The sequence below is a fragment of the Lynx canadensis genome, chromosome B1 (assembly GCF_007474595.2).
Source record: "Lynx canadensis isolate LIC74 chromosome B1, mLynCan4.pri.v2, whole genome shotgun sequence".
Taxonomy (NCBI): Eukaryota; Metazoa; Chordata; class Mammalia; order Carnivora; family Felidae; genus Lynx; species Lynx canadensis.
The window spans coordinates 122,588,834-122,611,468 of record NC_044306.2 but is presented as its reverse complement, the minus strand read 5'-3'; positions in this window follow the sequence as shown (position 1 = coordinate 122,611,468).

The window sequence follows — 22,635 nt, the reverse complement described above, 5'->3', positions numbered from 1 at the left end:
TGGAGAAAAGACAGTCTTTTCAATAAATGGTGCTGGAATGATTGCATATTGTCATGTAAATGAATGAAACTGGACCCAGGTCTTACACCACTTACAAGAATTAACTGAAAATGGATTAAAGACTTAAATGTAAAACCTAAACTCCTAGGGGAAAAAAAAAATAGGAATAAAGCTCCTTGACATAGGTCTTGGTAATAATTTTTTGGATATGACACCTAAAGTACAAGCAACAAAATTAAAAATAAACACTTAGGACCACATTAAAAAACTTCTACATGGGAAAAGAAGCCATCAACAAAATGCAAAAACAACCTACAGAGTAGGAAAAAATATTTGCAAATTATATATCTGATAAGGGGTTAATTTCCAAAATATATAAAGAACTCATACAACCCAATAGCAAAAAAAAAGCCAAGTAACCCAATTTAAAAATGGGCAAAGGATCTGAATAGACATTTCTCTAAGGAAGATATACAATAGCCCAACAAGGATATTCAAAGATGCTCATCACTAGTCGTGAGGAAATGCAAATTAAAACCATAAAGAGGTATCACCTCACGCCTATTAGAATAGCTATCATGAAAAAAAAAAATAAATGCTGGCAGGATGTGGAGAAAAGAGAACACTTGTACACCATTGGTGGGAAGGTAAATTGGTGCAGCCACTATGGAAACAAGATGAAGTATCCTGAAAAAATTAAAGATAGAACTATCATATGATCCAGCAATTCCACTTCTGGGAATATATACAAAGAAAATGAAACTTGAAAAGCTATCTGCACTGCCATGTTTGTAGCAGTGTTATTTACAGTAGCCAGGACATAGGAACAACTTAATTGTCCATCAGTGGATGAATAGATAAATTATGCAGTGGAACATTACTCAGCCATTAAAAAAAAAAAAAAAACAAGGAAATCCTACCACTTGTAATAACCTTGAAGGCATTGTGCTAAGGAAAATATATCAGAGAAAACAAATACCATATGATCTCACTACCATAAGTAATCTAAAACAAAACAAAAACAAAACAAAGTCAAAAACAAAAAATCAAACTCATAAAAAAGAGATTAGACTTGTGGTTGCTTGCCAGAGGGCGGGGAGTGGGGAGAGAAGAAGGTAGTCGAAAGGTAGAAACTTCTGGTTTTAAGATAATTAAGTGCTAGGGATACAATGTACCACATGATGACTGTAGCTAACACTGCTGCATGATATATAGGAAAGTTGTTAACAGAGTAAATCCTATGAGTTTCATCACAAAAAGAATTTTTTCCTTTTTTCTTTCTTTTCTTTTTATTGTATCTATATGAAAAGATGAATATGTAAGCTGAATCTATAGTGGTGATAATTTCATACTACCTGTAAATCAAACTATCATGCTGGACACCTTAAACTTATACAGTGATATATGTCAATTATTTCTCAAAAACAAACAAACAAACAAACCTGGAAAGGAAAAGAACTTGTTGAACTAATTAACTCATTTAAGAATGTTAATACTATCAAGTCACACCTAATACTGCAAAAGAAATCTAGTATTGAAATTTCTTTAAAACATCTCAATCAAATGACCGAGAGACCATCGTTATTTGATAGCTCAATATGTTAGCACATTAGGGTTTGTGATAAGACAACTAAAGCGATTGAATCTGGTTAATTACTGTACCATGGAGCTCTCATCTAGAGAGAATGACCATGAACATCTGAGAAAGTGTGTGTTAGTTTCTGAGGCTGAACTGAACTCCTTTCCTAAGTAGGGCAGTAGGAATGAGGCAGAAGAGCTGACTCTATTTGTCTCATGTTGGTCTTCTTTCCCTCTCTGGCCTCCTGGGTGTAACAGATGCAAAAGAAAGGCTTTGCACAGTTATAGCTAAGCCAGGAGAACCATCCCCAGGGAGGGTTCAGTTAACCTTCATTAGTTGCTAACTATCTTTTGCAGGTTGTTTCTAAATTAAGTTCTGTAGATTAGTGGCTTTCAGTCTTTCCATGCACGAAGCAGACTGTTCTTGCTCCTGTGAGTAATCCCTAAGGAAGTCATAGCCACAATGATCCATGCGGGGGTGAAAGCTAAACTCAAGACCGGAGGGGTTTTTAGGGTAATAAGATTTTTTTTTTTATGTCATTTTCAGTTAGGAATGTAACATAATGATGTAGAATGCTAGCCAATTAAAATGCAGTTACTATCCAAACAAAAGCATTTACAGAATGACTTACAAAGAAAAGACAGTGTGTCTGTTTCATCTGACATTTGGCTATCAGCCACAAAGACCATGGGGGTAAATGGAGAACCTCCTCCCCTGCTTGTCTCAGATTTCACTCTATCTGGAAACATAAATGTCAGACCTCTTGTTCCAGGTGGAGTTTCTTTGATTCACAGCAGAATTTTATCTTGCCATGAATTGTAGTTGCATTGCCAAGGATGAAAAAGGATGTGAAATTGGACATGTTTTTGCTGAATTTGTTACAAGCCACCATAATTTTGAGGTCAGCCTTACTGGAAAGCAATCTGGAAATATGTATTCAAAGTTTCAAAATTGGCCTGTCCTTTAACCAAGAAACTGAACTTCTGGAAAATTAATCTAAAGAAACAGATAAAGATTTGTTTTAAATATGTACCTCCAAGAATATTTGTATGAGAACAATTTGTAGCAATGAAAAGTCAGAAATAACCTAAATGCTCAACAATAGAGGGTCGGTTAAATCAACTTTGGTCCAGCCATATCCTTGAGTACTATTCAACTCTTCAGAGTGATGTCATACAAAAATTATGTATTGAAATAAAAAGATATTCTCTATATATTCTTTTAAAATTGTATCTTATGCCCATTTTTGTAAGAAAAACAAATGGCTAAAATGTGTTGAATATTTACTTTGCACTAACATTCATATGCATCTTCATATTTAATCCTAATGCAGTTCTATGAAGTAGATATTAACATTGCTACTACCTTCACTTTACAAATGATGAATGTTCTCAAGGTCACATGAGTAGTAAATGTCAGAGAGAGAGAGAGAGAGAGAGAGAGAGAGAGGAGGAGGAGGGGGAGAGTAAGGACAGAGAGAGATTGGGAGGTATAGATTAGTATATTACATTGTAAAGGATCTGCTCCAAGATGTCAAAAGCTGTTATCTATGATTATATGGGATTATGAATATTGTTGTTTCCTTCTTTTTGTGCATGTATTCTGGGTTTTTTTTTTTTTTCCTATAATGAGACTGAGTTGGTTTCATAATTAGAATTGCTTAGTCTATCCAACATCTTTTCTTTTCCTTGATCCTTTTCAAGATAGCCTCATATGTATGGGAGAGAGCACTGGCTCCTGTGACTTCTTGGTTACAGGGCTGGTGGGGAGGGCAAGAATTCATGAAGAATCCTCTAGATCTTGCCAAGCTCTGTTGCAGAGTGGCTGGTCCCAGCTGCTCCTTGGACTGGTGAATAGAGAGATAAAATGAGTCCAATTTGACTTGTGGATAAATCAGATAAGTGGATAAATATCCACTACTAATGACTACATGGTCTTTGGTCATTGGGTTGTCCATTTTCAGAGGCCTCCTTTTCCCAACACCAGACTTTGCTCACCAATGATGCTCTAAGAAACACTGTGCTCCTCTAAAGTCAGCACCTGGGCACATTTGCACCCCATGAAAATTCTGTGTAAACTGAGGCTTTACCTCTTTTTTTAATTGTGTTAAGAACAGATAACATGGGGTGCATGGCTGGCTCATTCAGTAGAGCATTTTGATCTCGGGGTTGTAAGTTTGAGCCCCATGTTGGGTGTAGGGATTACTTAAAAAAATCTCAAAAAAATATATATATATGTTTAATAACAGAGAACATGAGATCTATCCTTTTAGCAAATTTTTAAGTGTACAATATGGCATTGTTAACTGTAAACTCAGTGCTATACAGCAGATCTCTAGAACTTACTCATCTTGCATAACTGAAATTTTATACTTTATATAAAGTTTTATATGGACAGTAACTCTCCATCCCCGCCTAAGCCCTTCTACTTTCTGCTCCTATGAGTTTGACTATTTTACCTTATTATTTTTTTAATTTTTTAACATTTATCCATTTTTTTCAATATATGAAATTTATCGTCAAATTGGTTTCCATACAACACCCAGTGCTCATCCCAAAAGGTGCCCTCCTCAATACCCATCACCCACCCTCCCCTCCCTCCCACCCCCCCATCAACCCTCAGTTTGTTCTCAGTTTTTAAGAGTCTCTTATGCTTTGGCTCTCTCCCACTCTAACCTCTTTTTTGTTTCCTTCCCCTCCCCCATGGGTTTCTGTTAAGTTTCTCAGGATCCACATAAGATTGAAAACATATGGTGTCTGTCTTTCTCTGCATGGCTTATTTCACTTTTGAGAGACAGAGTGTGAGTGAGGGAGGCACAGAAAGAGAGGGAGACACAGAATCTGAAGAGGTTCTAGACTGTGAGCTGTCTGCACAGAGCCTGATGTGGGGCTCGAACTCACAAACCATGAGATCATGACCTGAGCTGAAGTGGGACGTTTAACTGACTGAGCCACCCAGGCACCCCTAAAGGTATAATCTCTCAAGCTCACTCCTGCTGGTACCTCTCCACTATCTCTCTGAATCTTCCTGAACGACATCGCAAATCTGGCTTCTCAGCACCTTGTACCCTTTCTCCAGCATGCTCAGGCGAGTAGGATTCCTCCAGGTGGTTCCTTCCCTGTCACCATCTGCATCTCCCTTCTTCTCTTACAGCCCATCCCCAGATGAACGAAATCTTTCCTTTATTCTTTTTTCTGTCAGATCAGCACTTTCCTTTCATAAATCTTTACGAAGAGGTGCACCAGGCTTGATTCACGATATGCTAAAGGTGAGGACATTGGAATGTTACAATTTTCTCTTTCTAAAATGACTACCTTCCAGAATTGTTATTGCAAAATTATGTTTAGGCGCCAGAAGAGGAATATTAACTCTTTATCTCTCTTGATATTCCTTCTGCAACAATTTGAGAACTTCCCCAATGAATCAGTCAGAGGAATCAAATGAATTTCTTCAGAAGATATAGTTCAAGAAAATTCAAAGACCTAATATTTATATTTCCCTGGTACATTGTTACAGAAAAGATTGAAATCTGGCATAACGATTATATAATTAGGGAACAGGACAAGTTATGTGGGCGTCCGGAGTTATAGAAAACATCTCAGTTAGTGAGGGTTTGATAAAAATGATCAGATGCTTTGTCTTTCTATAAACATCTGGAAAAAATATTCTGAGAACACTCTCTGAGAATGCTAGGTAGTGGTGTTCAATGAAGGAGAGTTGGAACAGAAAGGCAAATTTGAAAATAGTCGTAAAAAAGTACTAAATGAAATATGTAGGATACTTTGAAAGAAAAGTCAAGAAGCCAACTCGGAAATAAAGGAACTGAAAGAGATGATAGTAGAGAACCATATGCAACTACTTGCAACAAAAGTTGTCAAGTACAAGGAGCTTGATCTTTGAGGTCAAACAGAACACGAATTAAATGCAGCTTTGCTAGTTACTGACTATATGACAACCAGAAGTGATCAATCCTGTCTCTTGCCAACCATTTATTCACATAAAAGATGGGGTCCCTGGGTGGTTCAGTTGGTTAAGTGCCCAACTCCTGATTTCAGCTCATGTCATGTTCTCATGGTTGTGAGATTGAGCCCTGCATCAGACTCCATGATGATCATGCAGCCTGTGTAAGATTCTCTCCCTCTCTTCCTCTGCACTTCCCATGCTTATGCTCTCTCTCTCTTTCTCTCTCTCTCCCTCTCTGTCTCTCTCTCTCTCTCTCAAAATACAAGACTTCCTAAAGAAAAGAAAAGAAAAAATAAAAGATAGAGATGATAATATCTAACTCATTGAATTATACAGAGAATAAAAATCAGATAATGAGTAAATGACATATGTAAATTCTTCAAAGTAATGTGGGGCATATAACACCTGTTCAGTAAGACTGGCTAAACACATATCATCATCATCATCATCATCATAGTCATCATCATAACTACCACTATCATTAGAAAAGGCACAGAATATCTGAAAAACAACTAGAAAAAAGGTTATGGTCCAGGCTTAGGAGAAGCCATGTGAGATCATCGCAAGAATGATAGTGAGAGCCACAAAAGAAGATAGGAGATAAGCCAGACACTTAAGAAACTCCAAGAGAAAGCACAAGGAAAATGGGGATATATATGATTTCCTTATAGATATGGAACCAGATGTGGTAGTAAATCCAGAGTCTATACAACTGAGTTTAAAAAGATCATCTTGCTTCCTCTGCTGAGTCACACAACTCTGAAACAAGAGAGGAAGAAGAGGAAGAAGAGGGGAAAAACAGCACCCACTATAGTTGGATTTTACACTGGTCACGATAAGAGCCATGAAATCCTAAATGCATCCTCCGCACATGTGGCTTCAATATCCAGAACATGAAGCCCTCTCTGAACACAGGATATGTTGCAACCTGGATGTTCTCCTGGAGCTTCGACACAGGGCCTCTTCCTCCCATCCTGGTCTTCATTTCTTTGTCTGCCTGTGCAAGAGAGTTTTAACTATTGCAAAACCTTCACAAATTGCTATGCCTGGTGCTGTGCTAGGGATACGGCTCCTGACACTTACGGGAGCAAGATGGCCTAATGTTTGGGACTGGCATGCCAAGAGAAGGGAAGGGTGCCACAGTGAGGCTTAATCTGTGAGAGCCCCCCTTCAGGCACAGTACCTAGGAGAGGTGTTCAATATTTGCCCTTTGTTTAAATCTGCTATTTTTTGATGCTTCACTGCACTTCTTCAAATTTGTGGAGCCTTGTTTCTAGCCTACAGTGTGGCAGGTCCAGGACCCCACAATGAATATGCTGACGAATTACTGCCTTCTTCCTTGGGCTCTCTTGTCTCGGAGCTTGGCATAACTATGTGACCAATTAGCAAGTGCGTCTGCTGTCTGGTTTGTTGTCTACTTCTCCACCAGGCAGGAAAGCTTTATTTGGGAACATTCTATCCTGGCATGAATAATTTTGCTTACCTCTGCCAACAGCCCAATATATATGTCTGTTCCCACACTGCATATAGGTCCACAGCTGAGCTGCTATAATTATGATTGGGAATTATTTTTGATCTAAACTAATATTACTATTTGCCTACAATGTATTTTTAGGAGAGGGGAGCTGAAATATCTCGTCTTCATTAATGCAAACCTGTATGTAAAGAGGAGATACAGAAAAAAGCAATTTGCACATTCAGAGAACTTGGAAATGAAAGTTTGCATTATTTATACTATAAGAATGCTTTTCTCCCACAATAGAACTCCAGAAATCCTTTATTCAAATCACTTACTGTGATATAAATATTGTGGATAAAAGTACTAGCCTTTGGCTTTTTCTATCCTCCAATTCTCAAAGCTATCTGTTCATTTAATTAATGCTTCATGCCTCAAATCACATTTATTAGCATATGAAAACACAAGTCAGGTTCAAATCCCCAAACACTTCTGAGACTCAAACACAATCATGAAATCCGAAGTCAGTTCAATTTATTAGTGATCAGTATTTGTTAAGAAATTGCTAGTCTCGTTCCATTCCATTCAGTTCAACAAATAGAATGCGTCATGCCAGGAAGAGGGGAAACAAAGGTGTCCTCAAAGACCTGAAGGTCTTCTGGGGAGACTGGAGCATGAACGGATCATTTCAACCCAAAGGTTAAGTGCTCTCATTGGCCTTTGCACAAGTTGCTATGGAAACATGGAGAGGGAACCTTTTACCAGTCGGCCATTTGGAGAAGATCTGGACAAAATGTCCACCAGAACTAAGATGTGAAAGTTGTATATGAATTGATCAGGCCAGTGGGGATGATGGGCATGTGCATTCCAGCAAAGGAATTTACCCTTATATGTGAAGTGTGAGTGAGAAAATGACAGTAGGTTAGGTCAGAGTTTTAGGTGAACCATAACACATTCCTAGAGTCAATCATTTTGACCTACAGAAATGGCAATTTCGTATGGTTCCTCCTATCAGTAAGGGTCAGTTACAGACAACTTTGTATTAATTCCAGGTTGAACAACATGTGCTTTATCTTGCATGGGGTAGAAACTAATGAATTTTAATGAGGTGAGTTTCTGTCTAAAGTACAGATCTGTGTCACAGATGAGGTGACTCGTCTGTGGGTGGCCCAAGCCAGGTTACTCCTCAAGTCGTTTCTCCCTCTCATTTTTTCTCATCAGGTAATAGCCCAGATGAGAGCTAGTGGAGGCCTGAACTAAGACCGAAGTACTAATGCATAGAACAATTGGAAAAGGTAATCACAAGATAAAATCTGTCAGGTTTTCAGTGGAGTAGAAGAGAGAGAAGAAAGGCTCAGGTTTCTGGTTTGTGTCACCAGAGGGAATGTGGAGCCATTAACTCAAATGAAGAAAGAGAAAAGGAGCCGGACTGGGGTGAACATAATGAGTTACATTTTGGATGCATAGATTAGGAGGTGCCTGTGGAACATTCCAACAGAGATAGTTATCTGGAAGGAAAGTGAATGTAGAAGGCTAATCCAGGAGGACTCTGAACTGGAATGAGAAATCTGGGGACCATCAGATCATCAGCAGGGTGGGAACGGGAGGTCCAAAGCATAAGAGCAGCTGACACTACTTGGAGGCACACAATTTTCAAGGGAACTTTAGAGAGCTGATGTTTTCTTTACATGCTTTTCAGCTGAAGAAGCTTTAGAAATAATCTTATTTGTGGGGCACCTGGGTGGCTCAGTTGGGTAAGCATCCAACTGTCAGCTCAGGTCACGGTCTCATAGTTTGCAAGTTCGAGCCCGTGTTGGGCTCTGTGCTGACAGCTCAGAGCCTGGAACCTGCTTCGGATTCTGCGTCTCCCTCTCTCTTTGCCCCTCCCCTGCCTGTGTTCTGTCTCTTTCTCTCTCAAAAGTAAACATTAAAAAAATCTTATTTGTCAATATGAAAGAGTTGCTCCAGTTGAAATGGGGGCAAGAGTCACAGAGCCCCACTTGCTCAGACTCCCTTCTCCTCCTCCTTCTCTTAAGACAGCCCCCAGAGATCTCTGAGGAACACTTGGGAAGTGATTGATCTGGATCAGGGGTCAGAAAACCAAGTCTCACGGGCCACATGCCTACTTTTGTAAATCAAGCTATATTGGAACACAGCTACACACATCCTATTTCTTATTGTCCGACTGCATTCATGCTTTGGTAGCAGAGTTGAGTTGTGGCAGGGACTGTGTCGACCACCAGAGCCTAAAATATTTACTATCTGGCCCTTTACAGAAAACAGTTTACTGACCCCTGATCTAGACTAAACCCTTTAGTTCACAAATGAGAAAGCTGAAGTCCAGAGAATTTAAAAAACATCTGACAAGCTGTTCAGGCTAGAACCCATCTTGGGATCCAGCTCCCACTGCCCTAATTAAAAAAAAAAAAAGGCAGAATTAGCAATTAACATGCCAAACAATGAACTGGATGCATTGCCCACCCACAATAATTCTTGTAAGAACAGCAAACGAATAGCTCTTTTACTGAACTTCCTTTCACCATCCGGCAAAATACAGTTTTTAGTATTTCTTTGTTGCTGTTATCTTAGAAATGAACTCCCTTTGTCTATATTACTGATTATTCTACTACTTTTTCTTGCCTAATTTGATGAACTTAATTCTTCCCTAATTTAACATTTTATGTTAAAACGTGAAGTAGGGTATCCTCTTTCCTACAGTAAGGAGCACGGATTGAGATGTTAGTTCTCCAAGGTGGAGTCAGTATGGTGGTTCACAGAGGTGTAACACCTGCTGTTCCAGGTCACACTACACAACCTCATTACACTGCCCCCTGCCATGTGTAGCTCCTTCCCCTTCCTTACATCTCACTCCTTTTACACATCACTCCCATCAGCAAATGCCATGTAAGTGGGACCAGAAACGAGCTGGCGCAGAAAGGTGCCCGGAGCTGCAGAAGTGGACAGGTGGACGTGAGGTGGGAGGGCCAGGGAGGCAAGCACAGGGACCAGTCGTTCCAGCAGGTGCACGCGCCATAGTCCTGCCTCTGGGTCCTCCCCCTCGCTGGAGTCCAGCTCCCACACTTGGGCAGAGAGGAGAAACACAAGGCAGGAGGCACACATTGCAGAGTTCTAAATGTAGTTCAGACAGCACCAACTGGGAAGGGAAATTTTTCCCACGGCTCTCCAGAAGGATTTTCATGTAGTCAGAGGTCTGGCGGTGAAGAGACTTGATCTCGGTTCATCTGCTGATGACAAAGCAGTATTGAAGAGCCTCCATTTTCTCCAATCCATATCCTGTTTTTCTAGAGTGATAAAATCAATATAGAGGCATGAATAATAAACACTTATTTGTCATGTTTCTTTTAAGAACGACAAGGGAGAAGTGATCAGCCACTAATGAAAAGGAAGAGGTTATTTTTATAGATAAAAAGAACTACAGTGTTTAAGAATATCAGAATAAAGTTCCCGCTGTGTTTAGTTAAGACTTTGTCTGGACACATGAGGTGGGGAAGAGAAGTGTGAAGGAGGAGCATTGAATAAAGGAGGTCTTTGTAAGAAAATGAGACAGTTACCAACCCTCTTAACATACTCCACTGGTTTTGTAACTCATCAGTTCCATTTCTTATCGTTAGCCATGTTGATTTCAAGTAAAATGAAGAAAAGCATATGAGGATAAATTCTTATCTTGAGTGTGGATATTTTAGTATCATGCATTTATTTATCAAATATTTATATAGTTGCTCACTATTTTACTAGTTTCATAAATATTAACTGTTTCTTGAATAGTTATGGAGTACATCAGGGAAAGAACTGAACACTAAGTTATAAAAGTTGGTACAGGGGAAAAAAAAAAGGAAAATATTATTAGAAGCAAGATTCAGGGGAAACAATGCAAACAGTATGTTGACAACTGGTATTTTATCTTACTCTACCTTTCTTCTACAGAACATCTCCTCTCCTGAACATTTTGTTGCTTCACTTAGAGTGTTTCTGTGAGAAAAAGAATCCCATACCTAAAGGCTCAGCTGCAAGGGTGCTTTTATCTCCCCAAGGGGACGCTCACATTAGTGACCGATTTTCATCACTGCTGGGATTTAAAAGAAAAAAAATTGCCTAAGTTTATATAATGCTTTTGAAGGTATACTATGCACATCATTTTACAGATTTATATGAAAAAATGTATTTAAATATGTAAATTGGAATACCAAAAATTATTTAACTACAGTATTTGTATACTTCCAGTTACCAAGAATTTTTTATGAGTATATGACAGCCATTTCCTATAACTGCAATCTCCTCATGTTTTCATTATTTTCCTTTCAACTATTAGAACCTTCTTTTTTAAGAACGTGTCCCGTCTGTCTAATTGGCTCTTCTTCTGGATCTTTACATGTCTCTGACGTACACATTTCCACTGGATCAATGTGCAAGTTTGTGAGCTTCCTTTCCTCCTTCAATTAGCCCATACCTAACCAATTTTTATTCAGAGAATTCAAAGACCCAGCATTATTATTGTCTTTCCTCCAGCCTCCTCCATCTTTGGTCAGAAGGTTGCTATTGGCCCTGCCTGCTTCATTGCCTATAGCCAGCAGGGGGCTCTGTGAATTTTCCATGCGTTACTCCCATGTGTTACTGCTGTCTGAGCCCCTTGATTCCCTGAGCTCATGCTTCACCCTCAGTCCACTCCTTTCTAAAGATCTTCTTTATTTCTTTATATTATATGAAACAGCTGTGTCAATTTCATTTCATCCTTTCATCTCACATCTCACATCTCACTTGTGTGTTGAACTTCTAGTTCACACATCTCACTTGTGTGTTGAACTTCTAGTATGTGCTAGGCACAGGTGCATCATCTCTACACATCCAATGATGAACAAAACAGACATCATCCCAGTTCTCATGGAGCAATAAAAAAGTAAACAAATATTGTTTCAATTGTTGGAAGTGACAGGAAGGAAATAAAGATCACTGAGGAGAATAAAAGAACTAGGACTTAGGACGCCTGGTGGCTCAGTCTGTTGAGAGGCTTCAGCTGAGACTTTGGCTCAGGTCATGATCTTGAGGGTTTTGAGTTTGAGCCCCTCATCAGTCTTGCTGCTGTCGGTGCAGAGCCTGCTTCGGATCCTCGGATCCTCTGTCCCCCTCTCTCTACCCCTTCCCTACTTGTGCTCTCTCAAAAATAAATAAACATTAAAAAAAAAAAGAGCTAGGACCACTTACGATGGTCAAGAAAGGCTTCTCTAGTGAAGTGTCACCATAGCATCCTTTTACAGAGGGGCTTTTCTCTGTTAGCAAAACTAGATTAACACACACTTCCTACAACTTTTTTGAGAACTGGGAAAACTTGTTTTTTTTTTTTTTTTTTTTTTTTCTTTTGTTGTCACTGTTGTCACCTCTTGTCTTAGAAATAAAAGAGCTCTATCTTCTGGTGGCCTGTGCATGGAAACATACACCATACTGTTTTCTACCTCAGGGTCAAAATAAGATCCCCTCCATAGATTGCCGTCCTGGTGGCCCAGCCAAACTTGGCCAACGGGAAAGAGGCTTGGCATCAGGGACCACGTGACTAGTTTTATCCTGTTTTCTGAAGACTTTTTGATCCGGTCCCTTCCCTCCCCAAGATATTTTTTCCACATTTTAACTTTTATTCTGTTTATCTCCTGTTGTCCTCATCCCCTCTGAATGACAAATCAAGACTCTCTAAACCACCCTTCACTCTTACATCTCTAACAGATTGAAGCACCTTTATTTTCTGAACTCCTAGCTTTGAGGAGGCAGTCCAGCACAGCACGTAGACACCCAGCAATGCAAGAGACCCACCATACTTGAACACCAACCTTACCACTTTCTAGTAGTGAGATCTGGTACATGTGATGAAGTTCTAGATTTCATTTTCCTTACAGGTAGGGTGAAGGACAATACATCTATATTAACTTCCTAGTTCCATGTACTGAATTACCATAAACTTAGTGGCTTGAAACAACACACTCTATTGTCCATAGCTTCTGTGGGTCAGGAGTCCAAGTACAGCTTAGCCAGGTCCTCTGTCCAGGGGGTCACCAGGCCACAGTCAAGCCATCAGCTAAGCTGTATTTTCATCTGGAGGCTCAGCTGGGGAAGAATCTGCTTCTAAACATCCTTAGTTTGTTGGAAGAATTAATTTTCTTGCAGGATCAGGACTGAGGACCCCAGCTTCTCCTTGGCTGTTGTCTGGGGGCTGCCCTCGGGTACAAGAGGTCATGTGAAGTTCCTTGACACATAGCTTCTCCAGTGTGGCCACTTATTTCTTTAAGCCTGAAAGTAGAGTTTCTAGCTCCAGTGTGCCAAATGGGAGTCTTAAATAATGCAACATAATCACCTGGCCTTTGCCACATATCGTAACATAATCAGGGGATTGGTTGGTGACATACCATCACTTCTGCCATATTCTATTGTTAGAACTCTGTCTACCCCAATGTCAATCACAGGGCTGCTTAAATAAGTACATTAAATAAAATTACACATGTGTTCAGTGTTTTACAGGTCCTAGGTGTAAGCAGGTCCTAAATACTCAACAATTAGCTATTGCTGCACTGCTCCTTTGTTGTACTTTTAAAAATCTACTGCCAGAGGGATGTCAGTTTTTTAAGTTATAACTGAGCACTGGTCACATCTTCTAATCACCATTTAACCTTCACAAGCTTGTCTTTTAAATACATTTTCTGAGACCCTCATTTCTTCTCTTTTTGCTGGTCATTGGATTGGCATTCCCACCTGCTGAGGACGAGGATGAATGAAGGTCATATTATCAGCATCTTCTCTAGCACATTATGCCATGGATGATCTTAAGGAGAGAATTACATTCGCCTGATCAGCTTTTTTCTATAGTCCTGAACATAATAAATATTTTCCCACACTCCTCCTTTGGCACATTTGTTATTTCTCTGCTGCTTTTTTGTACCTCTGCACCATCAGTGCTGTGCCCTGTGCAATCCTTGGCAGCTTTGCAGAACGTTTACTTCAAAACCTCTTAGAACAGTGTTTAAAATGTTAGCAGCTTCCAGTGTCTAATTTCACTTTGCTTAAATGAAATTAACTGCCCCTGTCCTTATATGATTGAGCTGGGTCATGTCTGTACCCAAGGCTCTTGGCATCCCATGGGATCCTAGGCCTTGTGTGAAAGGGGACCTAAAAGTTCACTGTCCAAGAGGCAAATAAAATCTAGGGTTGAAAGAGATGCTGTAGTTACTGTTTGAATATGTCAGCATCTGGCTTTAAAAATGGTGCAGTACCGGAAAGGAGGGTCCAACCTTAAGGAGAGATTAAAAAGAGAGAGACAGACAGACAGACAGACAGACAAGAAGAAGGAGGAGGAGGAGGAGCAGGAGGAGGAGGACGAGGAGGAGGAGAAGCACCCTAAGAAGGGACCATGATATCTACATAGTAACCAGACTGAGATTAGAGATGGAATCCTACTGTCTAGTGCTCCTGCTAAAATCAAGTGGACTGAGAGACCCAAAAGGGAATTGAAGCAAAAAAAGGAAGAACTCCTCTGTGCTTTGGCATTGGTGCACATAGACCCAGGGGTAGAAATGGTGACTGGTCAGGCAGGTGGGCCAGGAGGACAGTGAACTGGAGGGCAAAAGTATCATACCATATAAGATAATTCTTTCATCTTTAGCCTCAGCCATATCCAGTCACTTGTAGAGTGACTGTTTTTGCAAGCTGGCACATTGGCATGACCCATCCAATTTATTAGCCACTGGTTCAGCAAATGTGATTCTGAAGACTGGGGTTATCCTGGTGGCCCTGTTGCCTGGCCTGTGGGTGCCATTTACAGCATTTTCCTGTGTGGACCATGGCTGACTCAGGCCATCTTCAGGTGTCAACTATTATGACACTAGCTGCTTTCATTTTTGACCGTTGATTAAAATCCAACCTGTGTTATTTCCCTTCTCTCTTTACTTTTCCTGCTTCCAAAGCAGTCCCTTGAAAAGGAAACTTCACTTTCAAAATTTTAGCTAGGTAAAAAATATACATACACACAAAAATATGACTTAACATGTTAACACATATGTAGTAGTTTTCTTTGGCTGTTGTAACAAGTTACCACACACAGTGACTTGAAAATACACATTCATCATCTTACAGTTCCATAGTTCAGAAGTCCAAAATGAGTCTCACTGGGCTAAAACCAAGATGTCAGAAGCTGTGTTCTTTTCTGGAGGCTTCAGAGTAGAATGCATTTCCTTGCCCTTCCCGGCTTCTAGAGACCACCAGTGGCCCTTGGCTTATAGACCCTTCCTCCGTCTTCAAAGACAGCACATGAGGCCAGGGTCTTCTCCTACTGCCAGCCATCTCTCTGGTTTTGTCTTTAGACTTTCTCTTCTACTTTAAGGAACTTTATGATTACATTGGGCCTATAAGAATAAATGATAAGACTCTTCCTACCTCCAAGCCAGTTGATTAGCAAACTTAATTCCATCTGCACCTTTAATTCCCCTTTGCCATGTAATCTGACATGGTCACAGGTTCCAGGACTGGGATGCGGACATCTGTGGGGGCCATTAGTGTGCCTACCATACTAGGATTAGGGGTGATTTTGTTGTTGCTATTTTTATTTCACCTTATGTGTATTTTTAAATTTCTATATAATAGACATGGATTACTTACATACATTTTTAGAAATCACTTCACAAAATGATACAACTTTCTTATCCAAAATTTCCCCGTCAGTGTCCCCCTCCCCAACGCCACCATGACCACTACCACTTAAGGACAAAATAAGTCACTGAAATTTTCCATAGGAGACTACTCTTTGTTGACTATTTGCTTTTTTTTTCTTAACAGCTCTATTATATTTCCACAGTTATCTTTGACTTGCTGTTTAATTTTTTTTTTTTTTTTTTTTTTTTTTACTTCTGTGGTTGGGAGTGGAGAAAATATTTGTTTTTAGAACTTTCTCCATCAGAGTCACCATTGCCTCTTTTACTTGAGAGAATTTTGACATATTTATAACATATACCCCCAGTCTCTGATATTTAGAAAATTCAATCAGCATTTTCTCCATGGATCTTGCCTCATATAATAATAAAAGCTTACATTTATGTAGTACTTATGATGTTCTAGGCACTGTTCTAAGCACTTTACATATATTAAGCTAACTCACTTACTGTACATAACCATTTACTGAGATAGCTACTATCTTTATAACTATTTTATTTTTTAATGTTTATTTATTGACTTATTTATGTGGAGAGCACAAGTAGGGGAGGGGCAGAGAGAGAAGGAGAGTAAGAATGCCAAGCAGGCTCTATGCTGTCAGCATGGAGCCCCATGTGGGACTCAATCTCATAACCATGAGATCGTGACCTAAAGTGAAATCAAGAGTAGGATGCTTAACCAGATGAGCCACCCAGGCGCCCCCTTATTACCATTGTAAAGGTGGAAATAAGGTACAGAAGAAGGAAGAAACTGAAACACAGTGGAGTTAAGTAACTTGCGTAAGGCCACACAGCTAATAAGTGATGAAGCTGGTATTCCAACTCCAGAATCCAGAATCCATCCTCTGATATTTTGTTATATTGCCATTCATATTTTTGTATCTTCTTTTCCCAACATTTTTTTCTTAACTTACAATATTTTTTCATCTCTTATTCCTTTTGCCCAAATTACCATTTTTTTTGAGAATATAATTTTTCCTATTAGCATACCAGGATTAGGAAAGGAAGTACAGCATCTCTCATAATCTCTATTCTTAAATGCCACAAATGCCACAAATTCTACTGGTGATTACTCTTTTTGGAAGAATATTCCTGACTGTTTACTGCTGTACTTTTCAGTCCTGTATCCATGCAAGTTGATTCTACGCATTCGGTGTCCTTTCACTTGTTTATTATTCCTGATCATGTTTGAATGCTTTCTGCAACATAGTTAAATCCTGTTATATCATAATCAAGACAAATATTATACCCTAAAATAAAATTCTTTTTTACATTTGTTTTAGAAGGAAAACTAATGTATATTGATTGGCTCTTGAGCCAGGAAAGAGGAGATGCTTTTTCAAATGTTTGTTTAACCTTCACAAGACAGCTGTGAGGCATGTGGTGCCTTCCTTACTTTACAATTGAGAAATGAGATATTAGAGAATAATTCTATCTACAATTTACTGAAGGCTTGCCTTGGTCCACCATCTTTTTTCATGCATTATCTTAGAAACTTCGAAGGTGGTATTGTTTATCTCCATCTACAGAGGAGGAAACTGAGTCCTAAGGAGGTTAATTAATTTCCCAAAAGCTTATAGTAATGATGGTTTCTCTGACTTCAAGGACTATTGCCTTTTCTCATTACCACACAGAGATTTGGGTTCCAACTTCTGCTGGAAAATCTGTTGTTCTTATGTTCTTCACTCTTACTCCTCAAGAGTTTTTATAAATTGAGGTGAATTCAAATGCCTGCAGACCCCAAACAGGGAACAAAATGGAGCAAGACAAACCACGTGTCGGATACACAATGGTGTAAGCTAAATGGAAGTCACAACTGATCCTGGACCTTAATATCTCCAAAGGCACATGGATAGAGCTGATGGTGAGGCTGTGTCCATGCACAAAATAGAGGGTGGAAGCCCCACATCCAAGAGTGATTGAGACCAGCTGGCTGAGGGCTCAGGGGCTTAGAGTTAGTGTAACATTTTCATGGGGGAATGCCATCACATGTTCCAGATCATCAGATTTTTTAAGACAAGACAGAAAGTTATATTTTTAAATTATAGTTTCTAATGTTTCAATGATGGCAATCAATATGGCCCTTTGTTCTTGGGCCTCCAGTTTGGGACCTCTCTTCTAAGGCTGTCTTGTGCCTTCTTACCCATTTTATCTTTACTTTCCTCCTCCTTTTGCAAATGTCATAGAATTTCTTTTCCTTATTTCTTTTTATTTTTTTAATTTTTTTTATTTTTGAGACAGAGAGAGATAGAACATGAGCAGGGAAGGGGCAGAGAGAGAGAGGGAGACACAGAATTGGAAGCAGGCTCCAGGCTCTGAGCCATCAGCACAGAGCCCTATGCGGGGCTCGAACTCACAGACTGTGAGTGAGATCATGACCTGAGCCGAAGTTGGACGCTCAACCAACTGAGCCACCCAGGCGCCCCTCTTTTCCTTATTTCTTATACCATTTTTTAAGAAATATTTCATTTCTAACTTTTTTTATTGAGGTATAGTTAACATACAATTTTATATTAGTTTCAGGTGTACACCAATATGATTTGACATTTATATGCATTATGCAATGATCACCATAAGTCTAGTTACCATTGTCACCGCACAAAATTATTACAGTATTATTGACTGTATTCCCTATGCCATACTTATATCCCCATGACTTCTTTATTTTATAGGAAGTTTATACCTCCTAAACCCCGTTCACCTATTTTACCCATCCCTCCACCCCCTTCCTCTGGCAACTACCTGTTGTTCTCTGTATTTATGAGTCTGTTTCTATTTTGTTTTGCTTGTTCATTTGGTTTTCTTTTTAGGTTTCACATATCAGTGAAATGATACTGTGTCTGTCTTTTTCTTTCTTACTTCACTTAGCAATAGCCTCTAGATCTATTCATATTGTAGCAAATGGCAAGCTTTTTTTGGTTGAATAATATTTCATGGTGGGTATGTATGCATATATATTACATCTTCTTTATTCATTCATCTATCCATGAAAATTAGGTTGTTTCCATATCTTGACTACTGTAAATAGTGCAACAAACATAGGGGTGCATGTATCTCCTCGAATTAATGTTTTTATTCTCTTCAGATAAGTACTCAGAAGTGGAGTTATGGGTCAAAAGGTGTTTCTATTTTTAATTTTTTGAGGAAATTCCATACTGTTTTTCACAGCAGCTGTACCAACTTACAGTCCCACCTACAGTACACAAGAGTTTCCTTTTCTCCACATCCTCACCAACACTTTTTATTTTTTGTCTTTTCGGTACTAGCCATTCTGACTGGGGTGAGGTGATATCTCATTGTGGGTTTGACTTGCATTTCCCTGATGTGCCAATGTTGATCATCTTCCCATGCATCTATTGGCCATGTCTATGCCTTCCTTGGAAAAATGTCTATTCAGGTCCTCTCCCCATTTTGTAATTGGATGTTTGCTTTTTGGTATTGAGTTGTATGCATTCTTTATATATTTTGGATATTAATTCCTTATCAGATGTATCATTTGAAAATTTCTTCCATTCAGTAGGTTATCTTTTAGTTTTATTGATGTTCCTTTACTGTGCAAAAGCTTCTTAATTTGATGCAGTCCCAATTGTTCATTTTTACTTTTGTTGCTTTTGCCTGAGGAGACAGATCCAAAAACATTTCTAAGGCATCCAAGAGTTCACTGCCTGTTTCCTTTGAGGAGTTTTATGCTTTTAGGTCTTACATGTCAGTCTTTAATCCATTTTGAGTTGGTTTTGTGTATGGTGTAAGAAAATGGTCTAATTTCATTCTTTTGCATGTAGCTGTCCAGTTTTCCCAGCACCATTGCTGACTCTCTTTTCCCTATTGTATATTCTTGCCCTTTTTGTTATAGATTAATTGACCATATAAGCATGGGTTTATTTCTGGGCTCTCTGTCCTGTTTCATTGATCTATGTGTCTGTTTTTGTGCCAGTACATACTGTTTTGTACTAGATCTTGAAATCTGTGAGTATGATACATCCAGCTTTGTTCTTTCTCAAGATTGCTTTGGCTGTTCAGGGTCTTTTATGGTTCTATAAAAATTTTAGGACTATTTATTCTAGTTTTATTTTTTAAAATGCCATTGGAGGGGCGCCTGGGTGGTTCAGTTGGTTAAGTGTCTGACTTCAGCTCAGGTCATGATCTCACACTCCATGAGTCTGTGCTGACAGCTCAGAGCCTGAAGCCTGCTTCGGATTCTGTGTCTCCATCTCTCTCTGCCCCACCCCCATTCACACACTGTCTCTCTCAAAAATAAATAAACAGTAAAAAAATAAAAATAAAAATGCCATTGGGTTGCACTGAATTTGTAGATTGCTTTGTTTGTAGATTGTAGATTGAACAATTTGTAGATTGTAGTGTGGACATCTTAACAATATTAATCCTTCCAATCCATGAACATGGCATATCTTTCCATTTATGTGTGTCTTCTTCAATTTCTTTCATCAATGTCTCATAATTTTCAGAGTACAGGTCTTTCATCTAATTTGTTAGATTTATTCCTAGGTATTGTATTCTTTTTGATGCAATAGTAAATGAGATTATCTTTTTAATTTCTTTTTCTGATAGTTTGTTATTAGTGTATAGAAACCAAACAGATTTCTGTATATTAATTTTGTATCCTACAACTTTACTGAATTTATTTATTAGTTCTAATCATTTTTGGTGGACTTAACAATTTTCTTTTTCTATATAACCTCATGCCATCTGCAAATAGTGACAGTTTTAATTCTTTCTTACCAATTTGGATGCCTTTTATTTCTTCTTCTTGTCTGGCTGGTGTGGCTGGAACTTCCAGTACTGTGGTAAATAAAAGTGGTGAGAATAGACATACTTGTCTTGTTCCTATCTTAGTGGAAAAGCTTTCAGCTTTTCAGTATTGAGTATAATGTTAGCTGTGAGTTTGTCTTATATGGCCTTTATTATGTTGAGGTGTGTTCCCTCTATACCCACTTTGTTTAGAGACTTTTTTTTTTTATCATAAATGGCTGTTGAATTTTGTCAAGTGCTTTTTCGTCATCTATTGATATGATCATATAACAATTTATATTTTTTAATACTACCTTTAATACGAAGTAATATAACCTTTATTATACAGGGAGAAGACAGCCACCTCCAAAACAAAAGAGGCTTCCAACAAATTCTTTCCTCATGGCCCTCTGAAGAAACCAAACCTGCTGTCATTCTTAGTTTCAGACTTCTGGTTTCCAGAACTGAGAGAAAATACATTTCTGTTGTGTGGGCCAACCAGTGTGTGGTATTTTGTTATGGCAGCCCAAGCAGACTGTTAACATCCTCCTTCAGTCTATGTTCAACATAGCAGCCAGAATGAACCTAAATCAAATCATGCCTCTTCTCTGTGAAAACTCCCCAAAACCAAAGTTCTTCTACTGCCCTGAACTGATCTGTTCTCCTTGCTGCCTGCCCTACACCCTCTCCTGCGATGCTCCCCTCACTCTTGCTTTGGCCATGGCAGCCTGTTGGCCTGACGTGCCTCAGGCACTAGATTCTGGCTCTGCCCCAGGGTCTTTTCACTGCTGGCCTTCTGCCAAGTGTTCTTCCCAGGATAACCACCTGGCTGTCACTCCTCACTTCCTTCAGGCCTTTCCTCAGGTACAATATTTTCAGTGAGGCCTTTCCTAGCCATTTAATGCAAAAGTGCAACCCTCCCACACCCTACTATCCCCTTGCCTGAATTCTTATTCTCCTTAGTCCCTATTACTATCTAACACAGGATATACTTTACTTATCTTTTAATATTGTCTGCCACCCTACTCAAATGTAAATTCCAATGGGGGCAAGGATTGACTGTTGTGTCCATTCCTTTAGCTATTGTGCCTGACACATCATTGATGCTCAATAAAGAGCTCTTGGGGCGCCTGGGTGGCTCAGTCGGTTGAGCGTCCGACTTCAGCTCAGGTCACGATCTCGCGGTCCGCGAGTTCGAGCCCCGCGTCAGGCTCTGGGCTGATGGCTCAGAGCCTGGAGCCTGTTTCCGATTCTGTGTCTCCCTCTCTCTCTGCCCCTCCCCCGTTCATGCTGTGTCTCTCTCTGTCTCAAAAATAAATAAACGTTAAAAAAAATTAAAAAAAAAAGAGCTCTTGAATGAATAAAGGAATTAATGAATGAAGAAATTCTTTATACCAGTTAGAAGTCTTCCTTCTTCCTAAACAAAAAGCCTTGGTAATATTATTATCAACTTACCATGCCACATTTAACCATGGTACAATACCGTTTAAAAATCCTAAACAGTCTTGAAAGAGAATGAGAGGCCTTTTTTTCTCCATAACTGCCAATGACTCTTTTTATCATACTTTTTCCCTGATAAAGTAAATCTAATAAATCTAATTTCTTTGCTGTTCCAAAGTTCCTCCCACACCCATTTACAATGTTTCCTCTCTATTACTCCTTACATCTATTCTTACTGCATAGCATTTGAATTATTCCAATAATATCCCTTCAGTTTATCTCTATGGAATTAATAACCAAATGCTCAGTGCCTTGTTACAGCAAATGTACAATGTCTGCTTTCCTAGGAAAGCTATGGATTCCTGCTTTCTACTTGAGGAAGAAATCCAGAGCAATATTAAAACCACTGTAACTTTAACAGGATGCTAAAGATAAAGAGTAATAGATTTCTTTTCTTTTTTTTAATGTTTATTTATTTTTGAGAGAGAGAGAGAGAGAGAGAGAGAGCAGGGAAGGGAGAGGGAGAGGGAGACACGGAATCCAAATCAAGCTCCAGGCTCTGAGCTTTCAGCACAGAGTCTGAAGCTGGGGCTGAACCCATGAACCACAGGATCATGACCTGAGCCAAAGTCGGACACTCAACTGACTGAGCCACCCAGACGCCCATAGATTTCTTAATTTTCAGAAATAGAACCATAATCTAAACCTGACAAAACAGAGTTATAAACCCTGTGTTTTTCAAAATA